We start from the raw sequence: 21458 nt of genomic DNA, 5'->3' as shown, positions 1-21458 counted from the left end.
CAGAAAGGACGTGACAAAGTACAGGAATCATGGTAACATATAAGGACCCAGAATCTGGGAAATGGTGCGGATCAGCAGAAGTAAAACTTACTGGGAGATCCCGGCTAAGTGGGTCAAGCCATGGCTTCACACTGATGCTGGACCCGGAATTGTCCCAATGGCAACTGGCACGCACTGGCAGGTGCTGAAGCCACTGATCCGACAGATTCTAACTAATAGAGTATTACTAGCGGACACTGAGTCCTTCAGAGAGGTTTTTAGAACAGCGTGCCTTATTGTATATAGAACTTGCTTTAGGTAAAAAGTGTGTTAAGCATAATTTGATTAAACATAGTGTGATTACGGGAAGACAGTGTGGGGTAAATGTAAAAGTTAGTTAAAGTCAAAATTAGGGGTAAGGTCTATTTCCATTAATAACCTGGGAACGAGGTTGATTGTGTTTCCACAGATACAGGCCCACGACGGAGTCCTGTTCGATTTGCACGACCATCATCATCTGGAGCATCATAGATGATGTGGCAATATGAATACCACCTCAGCCGAAAACTAATGTATAGGTCACCTTGGCTAACATAACAGGTCAAGATTCTCTGTGTATTGCAACTGTATCATAAAGCCCATGAACCAATAGACAAGATGGCTATGACTCGTGCAGCGCGCCTGGCCAGCGAGCGCATGCGTCATAGATTGCAACAGAGGCGGACTTTTGGCACCCGCTGGCCACGTGTGCTAAAACCCGTTCCTCTGCAAATGTATAAATACCAGGATTTTCCGAAGAGCATCGGGCTGGTGTACGGTGAGGCCGTCGTTGCCTCTGTGGGGACGCCCACGGAAAGCTGGCACCTACCGATTGCTGGGCTGAGTTTGTGGAGCAAGATGGCACAAGAATGTATGGATGGTTCATTTTCCTCATAGTCCTCATGGTCTGGGTCATTAGGGGTAACAGGTTGGCTCAAAGAATTATGGGCATTATTGTAGTTACTGTGATTTTAGCTATTGTAATAGTTTTACCTTGTTCAGCTTATTAAGGAAAATGGTATCCCAAGTTATTAAGCAAGCCTGGATTGCTCAAAAACAAAAAGAGGGAGAAAGATTTAAATGGAGACCTACAGTGGATTCGACCTTGTTGTGGTATTACAAATACAGAATTACAGCCGCTGCTGGATTTATTGCGGGGCAGTAATAGCTTAACTTCTACAAGACAACTAAGTGCACCGGGACGGCAAGCCTTGGCATCAATTGGACAAAAAAAAAAATCACATCATCCATGTCTGGCAGATACGTTCCTGATTTACCCACAAATTGGAAACCTTATGCTGAGATTGATATGGAACACACTGACTGTAGTAAGCAGCATGACAGTGACACCGGTGATTGATCCACATCAGTTAATGCCGTGGGACAGTAAGAATGTTTGGGTGTCACTAGCTAAAGCTATTAATCAAATCTCTGTTTGTGTGTCACTGGCATTACCTGAACAGTCTTTTATTCTTATGTATTTTATTAGGTATAATGTTGTTTTTACTGTGTTTAATTAATTGTGTTCATAGATCTTTGCAAAGCGCAATACAGCAGGTGTTAAAATTTTACCTCAATCTATACACAAACAAATAGATTGGCTGAAAAAACATACACAAAAGATCCAGCAAGAAACTAGTTGGTTTGATGGAGTGTTACAGTCAATATTCGGCAGGATAACACCATGGCTAATGGCATGGATTAAGGAAGCCTTATGATGGTTAGGTATATTGATATTAATCTGGCAAATAGTCAGGATTGCATATGGGTACGTGATGAGAGGAGTCTCAAGGCTGACACACCAAGCTCTAATCACACAAAAAGAAAAAGGGGGAATTGTTGGGAATTGGCTTGATGAAGAAGGACATGGGTGTATAGAAAAGTTGTGCGAGCAGAGTTCTGTGTGAAAGAATGTCAGTTTGAGCAACAAGACTAGGCCTTGGCTGAAAATAGCTGGCTTTGCTGATATCAGGAGAAAAACAACAGCTGGTCTCGCTGTTATCAGGAGAAAGACAGGGACGGTGTGACCTTGGCATAACTTCATAAGTAACTTTTGAAGAAGTTCCCATGAGAAAGTTACGGAACATGCATAGCTGCAAATCACAAGTGGGCGTGTTTTAGTAATGAATAAACATTAGCAATGTACCAATCATATTAGGACTAGTAGGCATAATTATTGCAAACTGTATAAATATGAGCTATCTGTGCAAATAAAGTTGAATCACTTCTATCACTCATATTGGGTCGACTTACGTGCATTCCTCCGCTGCTCCAACACTAAATTTATCAGATTGTTGGGTACGTAATCCCCTTCCTTGGGGGAACATGGAACTCCCCTTTTTAGGAATCCCGACCGCAAATTGGATATCTCTTCTTAAAGATGGGCCAGACAGGAATGGATCATGCCCTCATGGAAAAGGAAATACCCAGCGGGGACCCAACTTTGATCTGGAGGTGCCCAACCCTAAAGAGCTCTTACTTACTGTCTGTTGCTTAAATATTACTGATAATATTTGGGGAGACGTGGATAATTGTAGCCTTGCGGAAAATCTGGGAACTTCTGATAAAGGAAAATTAGAATGTCTTGGGCTAAACTTAAGCATCAGTTTCTGTTATATCCGGAAACCAAAGGGTGGGCCAGGGAAGAAGGGGCAAGAGCAAGACAGAAGGGAGACGCATCTCGGTCCAAGATGCAACGCAGGGCCAGGCTACTGGTGGCTCTGTGGGGATGGCAGGGCCAGAAAGAGTTTACCACCCCAGAACTGGAAGGGACACTGCGTTCGAGGATACCTTGCACCTCAGGCCGGTATATTCGAGGGAGCTTCGCCTCCCCGAGGGTTTTTGAGAACGCCTTGGCTCCGTGTAAAACGGGCTGAAAACCCGCTAGTTATTCGAGGTACTGGGTACCATAGTTTTGTCTGATGGTTAATCCCCTCTTTAGGGGTGAGTGAGTTGGAGAAAGCTGTCGTGAATATATCTGCTACGTGAGAGATTGTAGAAAGTGCTACAATTGATGCAATTCGAGGGTTGCAACTGGAAATGCAATTCCCCAAGTAAAGTAGTGCTCCAAGATAGAATGGGATTGCACATGCTTTTAGCAAAAGAAGGGGGCTTATGTATAGTTATCAACCAAACTTGCTGTACCTATATCAATCAAACCGACGAATTGAAACAGATCTTGAGGAGATATGGGAAAGGACTAAAATACTACATGAAGTTTCCCAAGATGACGCTTCTTGGGGCTCGACAGGCATATTAGAAAAACTAACCTCCTGGTTGCCAAATTTGACGTGGTTAAAGCATTTGTTTTGTCACTATAATAATCATCATTCTCTTGTCGGTGGTCCTTTGCATAGTGGTTCGATGTGGCCTCTTGTGCTGTAAGAGTACAGGAGACTCTTACAGTGAATGGAAAAAGAATCAGTTACGACGAGGACTCGAGACCAACAAATACTTTGAGAGGATGCTAGATAGGGAAATAATGTGTTAGAAGTACTAGGATTAAATATAGTAAAAGAATTTACTATTTTCTAGAAAAGGGGGGACTGAGACAAGGGGAGTCAAAAGAATCTTAGTAGACATAATAAAGGGGGGTGAAAGTTAGTGCTTACATCGTTGAAATTAGCTGAGGTAGAGACAGTCCTTGATAAGAAGAGCTGGTCCCAAGAACCAGCCAATGAGATAAAGACAATCCTTGGTAAGAAGCAGGAGCAGGCCCCAAGAGCCAGCTAAGACTGGTCTTGCGGCTTGGGTGAATACCAAGAAATCGCTGAGCCTGCGCAAGGGAAGAGGTTACTAGCGGTGATGAAGAGGAGTCATCCGTCTTCATCTCTGCGACCACCAGATGACCACCATAAAGAGGCCCTGCGCAGGCGCAGTTGGGAGGGGACTATGGAAATGACCTCTCGGAGCTAATTTTAATATGAAGCGGGGATAGGTCATGCATATGTATAAGTGTATTGTAAATATGTAACACCCGACGGTATAAACTTGAGGAAAACCGCCGAGTCGGGCACGCACGACTTTGGTGGGACTACCCCCCGTGCCGCCCAGCGCTGAATGAACATACCTACTTTACAGTCTCGCTGATTGTGGAGTCTGTTTTCCGCACGTCAAACTTACCATTGCGTCTGCTGGCCTCGCCGGTGACCGATGTGATTTTAATAACTACATTGTTATTGCATTTAACGAGCTAATTTCCTACCTAGTTTAGAGACACATGTATCTCTTTCTGTCTACGCCTCAGAAAAATCAAGATTAACTCCTTAGCTGGTCACGTTGCCGATGCAACAGTTGTACCTGTAGTACAGGAGCAGGTATCGTAGTTGCCAGTGAGTGTTACTTTCTCTGTTCAGGGTCTCATTTGCTGTAAATTTAAGGCAGGTGAGAACAGTGCTGATGCCCCTCCAGCTGACTTTATAACTGCTGGTGGTTTGCCCTTTCCCAGGGGATTGTGCTAAGGGTGGTGGACGGGGGCTCAGGGGTATTTGAGCCACAGCCTCTGCTGAGGGAGCTCATTGTGCTCCTGGGTTTCTCTGGTGTTGGTGCTCAGCTCTTCCTTGAGTGCTTTACAGCTTTTGAGCTGGCTCAGCCCTTTGGGAAGAGGTGTCTGCCTGAGGTAAGAGCTTGAGGACCAGTCAAGGTTCAGCAGCATGTGTGGTAGAAAGTAACACTTATATGCAGTGCTTTTTTTTCTTTCTTTCTTTCTTTATTTTCTGGTCAGTAGTTTTGTTTTGAGTGTTCAGGGGTAGAAAGATGGTTTAATAGTATGCATTGTTTGTTTTTTTTTTTTTTAATTCTTCGTGCATTGTTTTTTCCTGGAATTCCCAACTTCATTGAAAAAGGAACATTGGTTTTTTTCACCAGTTCTTCTGTATGCTGTATACGTTGATGGTATCTCTCTTAATGGGGCCGATGGTGACGTTATTTAGCAGGGGTTAGGGTGAGCATCTTGTATGTATTTGTATATGGAGTTTTAGTATTTCTGAAGAAAGCAGAAGGGCCGTGAGGCACAGTGCCCTTCAGGGTTTGGGATGCCTTTCCTCATTGCCCACAGAATGCCACGTTTTCACAAGAATCTTTGCGGCTTGTGGCAGGCCCCTCGTAGATTACAAGGCTTGGGACTTGACTTTATTTTGTGGGCATGGAGCAGAGCTCAGAGTCTCTGGGGAGCTGTAGGTTAGGAGGTTCCCCCAGAGTGGAATTGCTGTTGCAGATGATCCCAGATGAGTTTAACTACTGTGGATAACCTAGTTGGAGCCCCTGGTGAAGGTAAACCTGATGCATGACGCCCATAGCCTGTGCATGTTTTGCGCATGTAGCTTACCACCGGAAACTATCCATCTAACCCACCTTCCCTGTGAGTTTTTTCCCATGCCGATTGCTGGGGGCATCACCCCCTTCCCCCCACTGGCCGTGTATCCCTGAAGTTCCATGTTTTCTTGGTGTCATTTGAGGCCTCCCCTCCCCCCGAACCACGGGGCTGTGGCTTCTGCTGACCCTCAGGACTGCAGGGGCTGTTGTTGCCCCCCCTGCCCTGCCCTGTCCTTGTGGGGCATGGCTGCTGCCTGGTCCCCCCCATGTATTTCCATGGGGTTTTTGTGGTGTTTTTTGTGCTTTGGGGCTCTTGTACCTCTGTTAAGGGAGTCAGCTGGAGACATGCTCAGGGGGACTCTGCATCATTGGCTATTCACAATAAAGGATTTGTTTTGCAACCCAAGATATTTTGGAGATGGAATTCTTAAGGGATGGAATTCTGCTTTTTGATTCATTCCTATCCAGAAGGTAGTTCTGGTAGAAGTAAGGTGGTATGCACAGCCTTGCTAGAAATGAAGCATAATCCCAGAGTGTTTTGGTTTTTTTATAGGAAACTGAAGCACATCAATTTTGGTAACAACAATGTCATTGCATTTAATGAGCTAGTTTCCTACCTAGTTTGGAAGGGCATCTATTGTTTTCTATCTACACCCCAGACAAATTAATTTGAATTCCCTACCTGGTCCTATTGCTGATGCAATAGGTGTAGCTGTAGCACAGGATCAAGCAGTGTCATTTCCTGGGGGGGTTACTTTCTCTGTTCAGGGTCTCATTTGCTGTAAATTTAAGGCAGATGAGGACAGTGCTGATGCCCCTCCAGCTGACTTTATAACTGCTGGTGGTTTGCCCTTCCCCTTTCCCAGGGGATTGTGCTAAGGGTGGTGGGCGGAGGCTCAGAGGTATTTGAGCCACAGCCTCTGCTGAGGGAGCTCATTGTGTTCCTGGGTTACTCTGGTGTTGGTGCTCAGCTCTTCCTTGAGTGCTTTGCAGCTTTTGAGCTGGCTCAGCCCTTTGGGAAGAGGTGTCTGCCTGAGGTAAGAGTTTCAGGACCAGTCAAGGTTCAGCAGCATGCGTGGTAGAAAGTAACACTTTGTCCTGGGTTCAGCTGGGATAGAGTTAATTTTTACAGGAACCTGGGATGTGGGGGGCATAGCTGGGGCAGCTGACCTGAACTAGCCAAGGAGCTATTCCATACCATGTGACATCATGCTCAGTATATAAATGGGGAGTGGGCCCGGGGAGCGCTTGACTTTCGGTGGGGGAAGTGGCGGAGCGTCGGGTTCCGGGTGGTGAGCATTTGCACTGTGCATCACTCTTTTTGTTTAGTCTTTCGTTAGTACCGTTGTTGTTGTTGTTGCAATTTTGTTTTGTGTTGTTCCAGTAAACTGCCTTTATCTCAACCCTTGAGGTTCCTTTTTTTTTTTCCTTTTCTCTCCTCTGTCTCCTCCCTATCCCACCGGAGGGGGGCAGGAGGAGTGAGCGAGCGGCTGCGTGGTCCTTTGTTACCAGCTGGGCTGAAACCACGACACACTTGTATGCAACTTTTTTTTTTTCCCCCTTTCTTTTTTTCAGGTCAGTAATTTTTTTTCGAGTGTTCTGTTTCTCGAAATGAGCATTTGGCGGTGGAGTTAAGTATTCTTTATTGCAGCACTGGAAGCACGGGGGATCACTCCTCCAAACGTGCTTCCTGGGTGGGACTAATTGTATAGGTTAAATACCTGCCTTACATACATATTCCTAAAATTTCCGAGAAATAATACACATATTCATTGATTTTTCCGAGAAGTCATTAGCATATGTAAATGTCCTTTATGCATGCGTGTTGAAGGTCTTCGGTGGTCTTCTGGAGTCCTCTGGTGGTCTTCCATAGTCTTCCTCACTTGTCTGCTGTTTGAACTTTGTTGTACGAGTTTGCGCAGTACGATCCCCTTCTGGGCCCCACAAACAACTTCTCTGCTTATCACCTAGCTTTTGGCTCAGTCATCACAAGAGACAACATATTTTCTTATCAAACAGAATACCTCCTCAAAGAGGGCATGTTATTTTGTCTTATATTACAGACACGGGAATCCTGTGCTTTATGTCCTTGGCTTGTCTACATAAATCAACTTACGGAGGCAGTTGTTAATCTTCTAACAAATTCCTGAGTCTTTTATTTAGCAATACACTGAGTCTAAACATATGTTCTATTTCTACATCTACTAGGCCTAGTGTCAGTCTCTGCATCAGTTCAGGGGTAGAAAGACGGTTTAATAGTATGCATTGTTTTTGTGTTTTGTTTTTTTTTTTTTTTTAATTCTTCATGCATTGTGTTTTCCTGCAATTCCCAACTTTATTGAAGAAGGTTGTTTTTTTCACCAATTCTGCTATGTAAGTTGTTGATATCTCTCTTAACGAGACCGATGGTGATATTGTTTAGCAGGGGTTAGGGTGAGCATCTTGTATGTATTTGTATATGGAGTTTTAGTATTTCAGAAGAAAGCAGAAGGGCCGTGAGGCACAGTGCCCTTCAGGGTTTGGGATGCCTTTCCTCATTGCCCACAGAATGCCACGTTGTCCCTAGAATCTTTGCAGCTGGTGGCACACCCCTCGTAGATTACAAGGCTTGGGACTTGACTTTATTTTGTGGGCATGGAGCAGAGCTCAGAGTCTCTGGGGAGCTGTAGGTTAGGAGGTGCCCCCAGAATTTGGGATGTGTCTCCGAAGAGCGGCTCCTGAGGAGTAGCCACTGAAGGGGGTTCAGGGTTGCAAACTGAGGGCAGGAGGTGTCAGGAAGCAGTGGGGTTCCTTTCCTGACAGTTGAGGAGAAGAAAAGGGGTTTCTTAAGTTTTGGGACTGCTGGGGAAAGGGAGGAAGGTTCACCAGCCCTTCTCAGAGGAGTTTTGCAGTTGGATTTTAATGTCATAGAATCGTAGAATGGTTTGGGTTGGAAGGCACCATAAAGATCCTCTAGTTCCAAGCCCCCCAGAGACGCCTTCTGCGAGACCAGGTTGCTGAAAGCCCCATTTGACTTGGCCTTGAATGCTTCCGGGGAGGGAGCATCCGCAGGTTCTCGGGGCGATGTGTTCCAGTGCCTCGCCATCCCTAGTGAGAAACGTCATCCTAACGCCTAAACGAGATGTACCCTCTTTAGGACTAAAGCCGTTACTGCCTTGTCCTATGGCTGTACACCCTTGTAAAAAGTCCCTCTGCAGGTTTCTTATAGGCACCCTTTATGTACCGTGAAGTCTGCTATAAGGTCTCCCGAAAAGCTGTGTGCCGTTGAGCGGTCCAAAAAGGTGAGGCGGTTGTCGGCCGGGCCAGTGTTGAATAGCGAAGTATTATGGGGCTGCTTAGTTCAGCGTTTACCTTCTGTTGTGGAGGTGCTGTGTGGCCTGTCTTTGAATTGGATGAGCATTTGAGGTGAGCTGTGGATTAGCGAGGAGGAGCATGGGACCGATGGCTTCTCATGAGTGCCACGCTAACGTGGTTTCTCTCGGTACCTTAGATACCACGAGTGACGACGGCTGCAGGGTCTGAGTCTGGAATGAGCGGGGAAGTGAACACGGTGGCACTTGTGAGGAGGGGGGAGTTGGGGAAGTAGTTGGCGTTGGCCAGTGGGATGCCTACTCCCTTTTCTGATTTGTTTGTGTTTGTTTTTTTCATTGCAGATGTTGAAGCGCAATGTGTCCCCTTGAGGAACATCCCAGTTAGCCCGTGTGGTTTTGTGGAGGCTGGATTTGGACCCACGGCCCTCTGAAAGCTAAGTGGAGGGACCAGGCTGGGAGGAGGGGACAAAGCTGGGAATTGCAGGGAGGAGTTTTAAAGTTAGCGCAGGAGAGAGGGCTGTCCCAATGCAGTTGCCTTTGCACAGGCAAAGGGAGCGGGTTGCTTTTCAGCACGAGACCCGTGTGTGCCGGGCAGGGCAGTTCCAGCCCGTGTCCGCGGTGGCGTGTAGTTTGTGTAGTCTTGTCTTGTGCGCTTAGACCTTCCTCGGGTCTCGATGTCATTGTCGTGCTTTGCGCTGGAGGAGCGAGGCATGCGCTTAGGGCGCTGTCCCTAGGGTTTCGAATGCTCTTGCTCATCGGCCCAGTGCCAATCAGGTGCTTCTTTTCTTGTGCTCGGAGCTCTAAAGCGTGGATCGGACTCGGCGGGTTCCGGTCGGTGCTCTATGGCAGCATTGTTTCGGGCTGCATCAGCAGCTCTGCTCTCTTGCCGTCCATTTTCTCGGACTGGGACTTCTTCCCCGCATCCTGACATCCTTGGGTCTCGACGCCAGGCTTCTGGTGCATCTGTCGTCTGGGGTTTGACAGTGCTGTCTTGTAACGGGCCGTTCCGTTTGTCTCCTCTTCTCTGGGTCTGCTGTGGAGCCTCCTGGCCTCGCGGTTGCTGCCCCGTAGGTCATCTTGCCTGACGGCGCCTCCCGTCCGGGGGTCATTCTTCTTGTTGAGAGTTTTCTCTCTCGTTGAATCACCTCGTTGGTAGCGTTCCACGTGGTGACGTTCTGCACACGGTGTGCTTGGCTTGGAGCTGCTCTGCCCGGGGATGTAGAATCAGGGGTAGGTGGAACAGCGGTAAGAGTCTACGGGTGAAACGTTGATGTGCCTAGACCGTTTAGGCGAGGGTTGTACAGTCATCTCGGCTCGAGTAGCCATCAGCGGGCTGCGCGGACAGCCGTGCCGATAGTGTTTCACGGAGACGATTGGAGCTGTGTGGCAGGGGTTGTTGAGGGGCAGTGAAGCGGATTTGACTCTCTAAGGTGTTAAGACTTGCACGTGATGGGCTCCAAGTTTGACCCTGGTTGTTTTTTTTGGTTGGTGGGGTGTAGGGTTTAGGGTTACTCCGTGCGGGGCCCGGACGATAGAACACCAGTATGATGATTAAAGTCGCCCCTTTATTGAGCTTAGCTGATCATTCTTATACAATTCTCTAAGTTGTTTAGAAGCTTTGATTGGCTGCTGCACGCAAGCATGTGGTGTCCACGTGCACAAGCATAAGCGGTGATTGGTTACATCGATACTGTCCACGCATATAAACATAAGATACAGTTAGTTATACTCGCTCTGTACACGCGCATACACACAGGATATAATTGGCGATGTTAGAGCATGCAAAACTTGTTTTAGTCCAATCGGTCGAGATAAGCCCCTGAATTGAGGTTGGTTGTGCCAAGTTCCCTTTATCGCGGAATGTGCACCTGTGTTTTTCTAATTGGGATCTTTCTTCTTCTATCTTCTGTAGACATTCGTCTGATCACCCCGTGGGACTCGGCACAGGGTCCACCATACCCTGGGCCACAGAGCACTGACACCAATATGAGGATGCTGCAAATGGCGTTTATTCAACTGCGTCACGCCCTTATATACTGTCTGTCGGTCATCCCGCCTCCTTTAACCCTTCTCTTTCCGTACATCGCGAGATCTTCCGAGCGCCAATCCCTACAAGTCCCCCCTCACTATGGCGGATGACCGACGGTACAAACTGGCGTTACAGCTATAAGTGATCCCACCACCTCATGGTAATTCGTGTACTGGTGGGTACCCGCACTCTGTATAAAGAGTTTCCGCACGCAAACAGTCAGTGCTGGTATCCCACAACAAACCATAATAACCACCACCAAAAGGATTCCAAATAGGGTCAACGTTTTTCAGTCAATCAAAGACAGGAGCCATTGCCAGGTCGACGAGAGGAGATTGTCAAGCCACTGTCACCTGCCTCCTGTAATTGATTGGCTTTGTCTAAAAGCATATCATAGCCCCCTGCGTATGGGGTACATACAGCGGTTGCTGTAAAGTGGATCTGCGGTGTTCAAAACATCGGTCACACCATTTTGATGTTCGGCTGGTGCGCCTCCAGAGTTGTTGTCCACAGCGGTCATACTTGGTAAGCACCCAAGGGTCACAACGACCACAGTGCAGGTACTCAGATGATCTTCTGAACGGCATCCTGCAAAATAACTCACAACAAATCGTTATTGACTGAGGTCTGGTTTCAACCACCGTGACGGCACCCAGCGCACACGTGAGTCTGGGTGCTCTGATGATTGTACTGCAGTATACCCTCTTCCCTGTGTCACCAAGCGCCTCCCTCCTTCCCACTTTCCTGTTGGGTCTCAACTAGTGCTGCTTGTAATCTGTTTGTCCAAGCTTCCTTCTAAATCAAAAAAAAAATGGGAGTCAAAATCATACTGTAAAACTGTCGCGAATCCCAGGGAGTCAGTGAACCGGAAAAAACCACATCTAAAAGAGAGCCTGTCATAGGATGTCCTAAGCCGTATTCATCCACGGCCTTCTTCACTTGTTGCAAAAGCTTGCTATCTAACGGAGACCACTCCACCCCCACACCACCTGGACCAGCTCGGACTGGGCAAACTAAAGGGGGTCCTTCAAAGCGTATGCCGTCCATAACACATTCCTTTGCTACAATTTTCCAGTCTGGCAACGTGATCTTCGGTGAATCGGGAACTCCTTTCTGTTCCCCAGCTGCTTGTAGCAGCTGCCGCTGTTGCTTCACCTGCTCCTGTATCTCCTCTACTACTCGCTGCAACATCTGCAGCGGATCTGCAGCTGGGCCGGACACAGGTATTAAAGACATAGGCGTTGCCGTTTCACTGGCTGCTGCCGACTGCGCCTTACAGCCGGAGATAGCCTTTTGTTTTACCGCTGCGTGCGGCGGACGACAGCGGTGTCCGCCCACCAGTTGCCACGCCTCCTCTAACCGTTGAGCCGACCCCTCGATTGAGTCCGGACCACTCTCTTCCTCTTCCGCTACGCGCGTAAGAGGGGGTGTCCTGACTTTCCTTCCTCCTTCCTTTGGCCGTGCTCCGCCTCTCCCGACCTCCGGAGAGACATCCGGGGAGAAGGCGGATGTCGGCGCCATCTTAGGGTGAGCTTGTGGCGCGGTTCGCAAAACACGTCCCGGCACCCAATCCTCCGGATCATACAGGGGAACCGCTCCCTCCTCTACCTGCTCCTTTTCTGATCCCTCCATCACAGCCCTCTCCGCCTCCTCTAGTCTCTGCCTCTCCTTCTCCCGTCTCCTTTGCTCAGCTACGGGTTCCTCTGCCTCCTGAATTAACTGTCGCTCTTTCTCCCGCTCCCCCTCTCTCGCCCGTTCACGCTCCCGTTCAAACTCCTCCCAAGGGTATCCCGGTGGTTCGGCCGGTGCCGACGGCTGCACTGGGAGCACCAGAGGCGTCTGCTCCGCTACCTCCGTCAGCCCTTCTGTCCGCGCCTCCCCATCCGCCTGCACGCCCCGCTCCGCCTGCGCGTGCATCAATCTCTTTGCTTCCTTCCATGTTAAGCCCTCCTCCCGCACTTTCCTGAAAATCGCCCTAATCCACCCCCACGTCTTTAACTCCGGACCATGCTGCGTCGCCATAGCCCGTTCCGCTAAAGCCGCGGTGCATTTCGGCCAGCACTCAGGAGACAATATGTCCCCCGGGCGCTCTATCGCTTCCTCTTTCAGGAGCCGCTCTAGGCAAGCTTTCGCTTCTTTTTGTCCCATAGGGATTTTTACCTCTCTAGAGCACGAGTCCAACACCTTAAGGACTCCTTCCATGCCTGGCCAGGCCTTCGATTACGCCCCGCGTAATCCGCCGATGTCCAATCACGTCGGGGTCACCACTTGTAGACATTCGTCTGATCACCCCGTGGGACTCGGCACAGGGTCCACCATACCCTGGGCCACAGAGCACTGACACCAATATGAGGATGCTGCAAATGGCGTTTATTCAACTGCGTCACGCCCTTATATACTGTCTGTCGGTCATCCCGCCTCCTTTAACCCTTCTCTTTCCGTACATCGCGAGATCTTCCGAGCGCCAATCCCTACAATCTTCTTGTTTGTTCTGTTCAGGCCCTTCAAAGGTGTCTGGAAGGCTCTTGTGACCATGAGCTACTTTCAGGCCCAGTAACTAAGTTCCATATAATTGAACCCTACAGTGTGTGTGTGTGTGTGTGTTTTGTTCTTTGTTTGTCGGGGTTTTTGTGCGTGTTTTTTTTTTTTTTTTTTTTTTAATGACAGGCTGTAGCTGGACTCCAGATGGACTTTGTCGATGGAATCAAGACCTCTGGAGTTGTGATGCTCTTGCTCTGCATCCAGGTGACTCGTTCCATATGTTTGTGGGGTTTACTTTCAGATGTGGAGGGACAGGATGCGTCCCACAGAGCGATGGGGGAAGGCAGCAGAGTGCTGTAAGGAGGTGGGCCCGTGAGTGGGGTCGGAAGGAAGATGCGGCCAGTGGCTCTATGAGATTGCTTTGCTGTGTTTTGCAGTTTTCTTGCATTGTATTGGTCTGTATTTGCCTTTGCCTTGTGTTGTTTTGTTGTGTATTTGTATCGACTGTCATGTGAGACTGTCTCGTATTGTCTGGCCCTGCATTGTGTTTTGTATTGCAGTGCTCTGTACTTGTATCGATTGCCACCTGAGGCTGCCTTGCCTTCTATGGTTCTGTATTGGTTTTGTATTGTTTTGGTCTGTACTTGTATTGACTGTCACGTGAGAGTCTCTTGCATTGGCCCTGTTCTGTTTTGACTGGCATGGCAGTGCTCTGAGTTGTTTTGCCTTGACCGAGGTAAGAGTACTGCCTTGTATGGCATTACATTTGCATGTGAATTACATGGCTCTACGTTCGTGTGTGTCTTGTATGGCATTGTAGAGGCAGCGTAGAAGGTTTAATGACTTTGGGCTCTTTGCATGCAAAGAGTTGAGGGGATCGCAATTGGGCTGTGAACTAGCATTGAGTAAGGCAGGAACTGGGCAATGGTGTTCGTCTTGTTTATGCGGATGCTTTGTGGCAGGTCTCTAGAACTGGTCAGGGCCTTGAGGTCTGAGTAGCAGCGTGATGGGTCTTGGAGCGATCGGTAACTTTGGGAGAGCTCTGTGTTTGTGATGCTCTGTTTTTTTTTTTTCAAGTGCCATGGAGGACACTGGCTGTGATGGTGTGTTATTTTTGGAATAGGTGGGAAGCAGGGTAGGCCAGCGGTGGAGGACTTGACTTCTCTCTCAAGGATGAAGTGTCTGTTGACAAGCTTTGTGTGTTGTTTTTGCAGGTGATGACAGGGCACGAGAGGTGCTTGAAGAAACCTTGCGTTTAGGTGACATGGCTGCTACGGAGGTTGGGCTGTGACATGTGGCACTGTGAAAGCTCAGTATCAGGTTGAAAATGCGAGGATGGTGGAGATGATGGTGCGTGTTGAAACATTGGTGTAACAGAAGGGCAGTTTGTGGGGAGGTTGGAAGGAGGTTGGGCTGGGGCCCGGGTTTTTGCAGGTAGGGCAATTTTTGAGGCCCCTGCTGCCGCAGGCACGGGGTGACGGCCTCTTGAGGCCTGTGGGTGGTAGGATGGATGAGTTGAGAGTGAGGGCTGGCGTGCATGTGATCTGAACGAGTGGTGTGTTGTGAATGTGTCTAACCTTGTAGGTTTATGTGTTTAGACTTTTTGGTTTTTTTTTCCTTTCAGGTTGGATGTAGAGCTGAGATGTTTTTCAGGGAATTAGGAAAAAACCCCAAAAACTTAGAATAAAAAACCGCAGCTGGGATCTGGGTTGGTTTTTGGTGTGTCCTCCCCTGCCCCAATATTTTTCTTTTCCCTGGTCCCAGCTGCTCCACGAGGCAATGTTTATTGCCAATGTTTGGACAGGGCTTTGGCTCGTGCCTGGGTTTTCACTGGCAGGGTGATTTTTTTTTTTTTCAAGGTTCCCAGGAACGGCATTCCCGTGGAGCGCACCCCTGGAACCTGGTAATTGCCAGTCAGCGCAGGGAAATATGTTGTCCGGTGGATGGTCTTTGGAAGACAGTTGAGGATTTTGTGGGCAAAGGGTGGGGGGAGTTGGACTAGATGGCCAGCATGGAGTAGGCCAGGGTTGTGAAGTGCGTGACTGTAACTGTATTTTTCTGTGGTGGGTTTGTAAAATATTTGGGTGCTCTTTGTAGTTTGTGATGTAATGATATTTTTCAATTTCTGGTTTTGTGTCGAGGTGTGGAAGTGGATGCTCTGTCAAGATGATTGGAGCTCCCTTGTTTGCTGCCCGGGAACGGGGATCGTGCAGGTAATGTCACCTCAGGGAGTAAAGCTTCTGGATGTGCAGCGATGGATGTAATGGGAGCGAGGAATGTGGAAAAGACCACTCCGTAGAGAATTGCAGGTACTGAATAGCGGCATTTCTTCTTCAGGTAATGCTAGATTTTTTGGAGTTTACATGTATTTGTAAAAATAATGATTAAAAGAGGACTAAAACTAAGAGCGTCAAACATTTAACGAGTGAGGCCATAAGTCTTTTCTGTATATTGTAGAAAAAGTACATTGTAGAATTGGATTGAAATACTGACATAGCTGAAAGTATGTGGAATGAGTAATGGACCGAACGAAGCACTAAAAATGAAATGAAAAAAAGACAGGTAATCATGTGTCCTTGTGGGAATCACAGTACTAATGGCAATCACCAAGGGAAGCGTAGAGGAAAGCATGGGCGTTTAGTGCCCATAGGTAAACTTTGCTGTTGAAGTGAGTGAAAGTGTCTGTTGGAATTAGGCATCCAAGGGCGAGTTGTAGATACCTTGAGGAAAATGTAGCTGCTGCTGGGTTAATGGGAAGGGGGTGCATTCCTGGCTCTAGTGATTGCACAACTTTGAAATTGGTTCTGTAGCTAGAGAACCGTGAAATGGGCTCGGGCGCGGTGCGGCGCCGAAATGGGCTCGGGCGCGGTGCGGCGCCGAAATGGGCTCGGGCGCGGTGCGGCGCCGAAATGGGCTCGGGCGCGGTGCGGCGCCGAAATGGGCTCGGGCGCGGTGCGGCGCCGAAATGGGCTCGGGCGCGGTGCGGCGCCGAAATGGGCTCGGGCGCGGTGCGGCGCCGAAATGGGCTCGGGCGCGGTGCGGCGCCGAAATGGGCTCGGGCGCGGTGCGGCGCCGAAATGGGCTCGGGCGCGGTGCGGCGCCGAAATGGGCTCGGGCGCGGTGCGGCGCCGAAATGGGCTCGGGCGCGGTGCGGCGCCGAAATGGGCTCGGGCGCGGTGCGGCGCCGAAATGGGCTCGGGCGCGGTGCGGCGCCGAAATGGGCTCGGGCGCGGTGCGCCGCCGAAATGGGCTCGGGCGCGGTGCGCCGCCGAAATGGGCTCGGGCGCGGTGTTACTTTTCTTAAAGGGGCTGAGGTACTGTGTAACTCTGAAATGGGCTTGATGAGAGGATAAGATGTGTGTAATAGGTGAGGTTTTTTAATTCTGTATTTCACTGTCCCTGTTGTCCTTCCTCTTATTATCTTTCCCTGACCCTTTGTGGTGCTCCGTATTCTTTTTATTCATGTCTCCTCTCTCTCTTCAACCTCCTGTGCTTTTCATAGTCTCTCTCGCCATTATTCTCATCTGTCGCGCTATCTTACTTCCTGGCCCATCATATCATGTTGTATCTATTCCTCCTGCTTTTTTCTCCATCTGTCCAGATCCCTGTCCCTTTTTTCTTCTATTGCTGTCCCTCTGCCCTGCTTCCTCTTGCAATCTTTTCTGTATTTCTCTCTGTTCCATACCCTCCTCCATCCTTTCTAACTGTATCCCCCCTCTTGAGCTAGCTGTCCCTTCTCTTTTCTCTCTTTCTCCATCTCTCTTTCACAGCCTATCAGTCAGAATTGTGTTTTCCTCCAGTGCTGTCCTGCTCTGTCCCTTGTTTCTCACTCTCATTCTGTCATGCTCCCTGTGTCTTTTTTGAACTCCTCCATCTCTCTCCTGCAGCCTATCACTTTTTTTTTCTTCTGCCATCCCTTTGTCCTTCTTCCAGTCTTTGTGTCTCGCTCCCTTTGTTCTCCCTCCCTGCCTTTTTTTCCTTTCTTGCTACATCTCTGTTCTGCTCCCTAGAACAGAATCAAATTGCATTGAATCAAATCGTGAAATTTGGAAAGGACCTCTAAGATCATTAAGTCTAACCATCAACCCAACAGCACCATGCCTGCTAAATCATGTCCCAAAGTACCACAGGTACGTGTGTTTTGAACACCTCCAGGGATGGTGACTCCATCACTACCGTGGGCAGCCTGTTCCAATGCCTGACAATCCTCTCAGTAAATGATTTTTTTCCTGATATCCAATCTAAACCTTCTCTGGCGCAACTTCAGGCCATTTTCTCTCGTCCTATTTCTAGTTACTTAATAGAAGAGACCAGTACCCACCTCGCTACAATCTCCTTTCAGGTAGTTGTAGAGAGCGATAAAGTCTCCCCTCAGGCTCCTTTTCTCCAGACTAAACCACCCCAGTTCCCTCAGCCGTTCCTCTTACGACAGCAGACAGGGTTCGTTTTACCTGAGCTTTTGTCTTTCCAATTTCCTTTCTCTATGATCTAACAAGATCCCTGCACTCCTCCCAGGTTGCCCACCCTTTCTTCCAGAGATGATAAACTCTCCTTTTGTTTCCTGACTCCTAGCAAAAGCCCCCCATTCAGCCAGGCTGGTCGTTTTCCTCGGCAATTCGACATTGTGGCACGGGGGAATAGCCTGGTCCCGAGCTGTTAAGATTTCCTTCTTAAAGAACATCCGTCCCTCCTGGACTGTCTCCCAAAGGACTGTCTCAACCAGTGTCTCAACGAGGCCAAAGTTTGCCCTCTAGAAGTCCAGAGCGCTGGTTTTGCTAACCCCCTTCCTTGCCTCACCAAGAATTGAGAATTCTGTCATTTCACGGTTGCTAAGCCCAAGACGGCCTGTGACCATCACACCTCCCACCGGTCCTTCTGTGTTCGTAAACAATAGATTTAGTAGGCATTGGTGGGCTGTGTGGACAGTAACGTTGAGTTTTTTTATGGAAATGATTGTAGGCTTGTGGCAGAGGCTGTTGAGGGGTGGTGAAGTGGATTTGAGTCTCTAAGCTGTTGAGCCTTGCATGTGATGGGCTTAAAGTTTGGCCCTGGGTTTTTTGGTGGGGTTTTTTTGGTGTTTTTTTTTTTTTTAAATGGCTGGTTGTAGCTGGAGTACTGGTATTCCTAGATGGATTCAAGATCTCTGGAGTTGTTAAGCTCTTGCTCTGCATCCAGGCCGATTAGTTCAATATGGGGTTTTATTCAGATGCTGAGAGACGAGATGCATGCCCCTGAGCAACAGAGGAGGGGAGGGGAGTGCTGTAAGGAGGTGGATCTGTGAGTGGAGTTGGAGGGAAGATTCGGCCGGTGGCTCTCTGACTAGCTGATAGGGGTTTTTTTTTCTTTTATTGTTTTGAAGGTGCGAAGCAAGGAGTGAAGCGGGCCATGAGTGCTGGAGGTGTCTCTGGCAAGGTGAGCTCTGACTACTGGCTTAAAGGAACTGTTCCTTTGGAGGTGTTGCATTGTTGGCAAAGTTGGAATCATCCCTTGTTTGTCTTTGCAGGCAGTGCGCATGCTTTGATGTGGCAAGCTCTTGATGACAGAGTGGGGTAGTTGAGCGGCCAAGGTAGAGGAGAGGGAGTTGGGAATCCGTGCGGGTGGGCTGAGGTTTTGGGCGGCCTCTCAGCATGCATCTTCTGCTTTGGTTTTTGCAGGTGGGGCATGCAGCCTTAGAGGAGCCATGCCTCAGGCCAATGAGGAGTTTGAGAAGGTGAGGTGGTTGTGGGCTGAGTTGGTGTTGAATATCAAATATTACATGGTTGCTTCATTAAGCATTTATTTTTGTTTTGCAAGCGCAGTGCGGGCCACCTTTGGATTTGGATGAGTGTTCAAGGTGACCTGTGGATTAGGGAGGAGGAGAATGGGCCTGGTGAGTCTCACAACTACTATGCTAATTTTTTGTGTCTTGCTGTCTCAGGTACCATGAGTGATGATGGCCACAGGGTCTGACTCTGGAATGAATAGGTAAGCATAATGCTGTGTTGTGTGTGATTAAGAGTGGGGGGTGGGAAAGTAGTTGGTGTTGGCTGATGGGTTACTTCCTGCCTCTTCTGATTTTGAGAGGGTTTTTTTTTGTCTTGACTGCAGACAATGAAGAGGAACCTGGCGACTGCAGGATTGTCCCAGTTAGCCCATGTGACTTTTGCGGAGGATGGATTCGTACCCTTGGCCCTCTGAAAGTTAAGTTGAGGGACAGGGGCTGGGGAGCGGCTGGGAGGGAGGGACAAAGCTGGGAAGTGCCGGGAGGGGTTTTAAAGTGAGAGTAGAAGGGCAGGAGCCGTCCTGTTTGGGCAGGTGAAGGGCGCGGGTTGCTTTTCAGCCCAAGACCAGCGTGTGCCGGGCAGGGCAGTTCCGGCTTGTGTCTGTGGTGGTGTGTAGTATGTGTAGTCTGTCTTGTGTGCCTTTGACCTTCTTCGGGTCTCGACACCATCATCGGTCTTTGTGCTCGGGGAGCCTGGCGTGTGCTTTGGGAGCAGTCCCTAGGGTCTCGAATGCCCTTACTCATCGGCACTGTGCAATCTGGTGCCGCTTGTCTTGCGCTCGGAGGTCTGAAGCGTCGATCGGCGTTGGAAGGTTCCCGCTGGTTCTCTTTTGTGGCACTCTTCTGGGCTGCTTTGGCAGCTTTCCTCCCTAGCTGTGTGTTGTCTTGGACTGGGAGTTCTTCCCTGCCTCTTGATGTTCCTAGGTCTTGATGACAGGGTTCTTGCGCGTCCATGATCTTGGTTTAGACAGTACCATCTTGTAACGGGCCGTTACTTTTGCCTCTTCTTCTTTGGGGTTGTTGTAGAGCCTCCTGGCTTTGTGGTCTTGGCCACTGTAGGTCATCTTGCCGGCTGCCAACTCCCGTCTGGGAGTCATTCTTCTTGCTGAGAGGTTTCTTTCTCTTTGAATCACCCTGTTGGTACCGTTCTGTGTTGTGCGTATTGTGTGCATGGGTGCGTTTGGTTTGGAGCTGCTCCGTCCAGGGATCTAGCGTTGGGTAGGTGGAACAGCAATAGGAGCCTATGGGTGAAATGTTGATTTGCCTTGATGGTTTAGGCAAGGGTTGTAAAGTCATCTGAGATTGTGTAGCCATCGGTGGGCTTTGTGGACAGCCACATTGATAGTGTTTTACTGAGGTGATTGGAGCTGTGTGGCATGGGCTGTTGAGGGGCAGTGAAGCAGATTTGAGTCTCTAAGGTCTTAGGTCTTGCATGGGAAGGGCTTGAAGTTAGGGCCTTCTTCTATTTTTTTTTTTCCTTTTTCTAACATGGTAGGCTGTAGTTTCACTCCAGATGGTCTTTGTAGATGGAATCAAGACCTCTGGAATTGTGAAGCTCTTGCTCTGCAGCCAGGTGACTTGTTCAATATGATTTATTTTCAGATGCAGAGGGACAAGCTGCGTGCCCCAGAGTGATGGAGGAGGGGAGCGGAGCGTAAGAAGGTGGGTCCGTGAGAGGAATCGGAGGGAAGATGTGGCTGGTGGCACTAGGACTAGCTGAGCGGGTTCTTTTTTCCTTGTATTTGGAAGGTCGCAAGCAAGGAGCAAAGCGGGCCATGGGTAGCGGAGGTGACTTGGGAAAGGTGAGTCGTGACTACTGGGTTAAAGAAACTGTTCCTTTGGAGTGTTGTATTGTTGGCAGAGTTGAAAGCATCCCTTGTTTGTGTTTTTGCAGACGATACGCATGCCTTGAGGTGGCAAGCTCTTGATGACAGAGCGGGGTAGTTGAGCGGCCAAGGGAAAGGAGAGGGAGTTGCGAATCGGTCCGGGCAGGCTGCGGTTTCGGGCGGTCTCTCGGCATGCGTCTCTTGCTTTGGTTTTTGCAGGTGGTGCACGCGGCCTCGGAGGGGTGAAGCTGCACGGCGATGTGCAGTCTGAGGAGGTGAGGTGGTTGTGGGCTGGGTCAGTGTTGAATATCGAAGTATTAGGTAGTTGCTTGGTTAAGCGTTTACCTTTAGTTTTGCAGGTGCTGCGCGGGCCAGCTTTGGAATAGGATGAGACTTTGAGTTGAGCTGTGGCTGAGGGAGGAGGAGCATGGGGCCGGTGACTTCTCGCGAGTGCTGTGCTAATTCTGTGAGTCTTGCTGTCTGAGGTACCCTGAGAGATGATGGCCGCAGGGTGTGACCCTGGAAAGAGCAGGTAAGCATAACACTGTGGTGTGTGTGTGTGATTAAGTGGGCTTTTGGGAAAGCAGCTGGTGTTGGCTGAGGGGTTACTGCATCTACTGATTTTGCTGGTGGTGTTTTTTTATTTTTTTTTTGTCTTGACTGCAAGCGATTAAGAGGAACCTGGCGACTGCCGGACGGTCCCAGTTAGCCCATGTGAT

General features: G+C 49.0%; 2 long non-coding RNA genes across 2 annotated transcripts in view; both read left to right on the top strand.

The window, feature by feature from the left end:
- Positions 1–21458, top strand: part of LOC126042792 (uncharacterized) — a 53230-nt gene that overhangs the window by 11871 nt on the left and 19901 nt on the right. Inside the window, exon 2 of the long non-coding RNA XR_007507292.1 lies at positions 14367–14736. This is a non-coding gene — a long non-coding RNA (uncharacterized LOC126042792). The remainder of the gene's footprint in view (positions 1–14366; positions 14737–21458) is intronic.
- Positions 18637–20704, top strand: LOC126042793 (uncharacterized). Its single transcript, XR_007507293.1, has 6 exons — positions 18637–18718; positions 18807–18862; positions 19070–19116; positions 19240–19331; positions 20516–20575; positions 20663–20704. It is a non-coding gene; the product is annotated as an uncharacterized LOC126042793 (long non-coding RNA).

This window comes from Accipiter gentilis, chromosome 9 (genome assembly GCF_929443795.1).
Source record: "Accipiter gentilis chromosome 9, bAccGen1.1, whole genome shotgun sequence".
NCBI classification, from domain to species: Eukaryota; Metazoa; Chordata; class Aves; order Accipitriformes; family Accipitridae; genus Astur; species Astur gentilis.
Note: the sequence above shows the minus strand (reverse complement) of the source record. Positions and strands in the feature narration are given on the sequence as shown.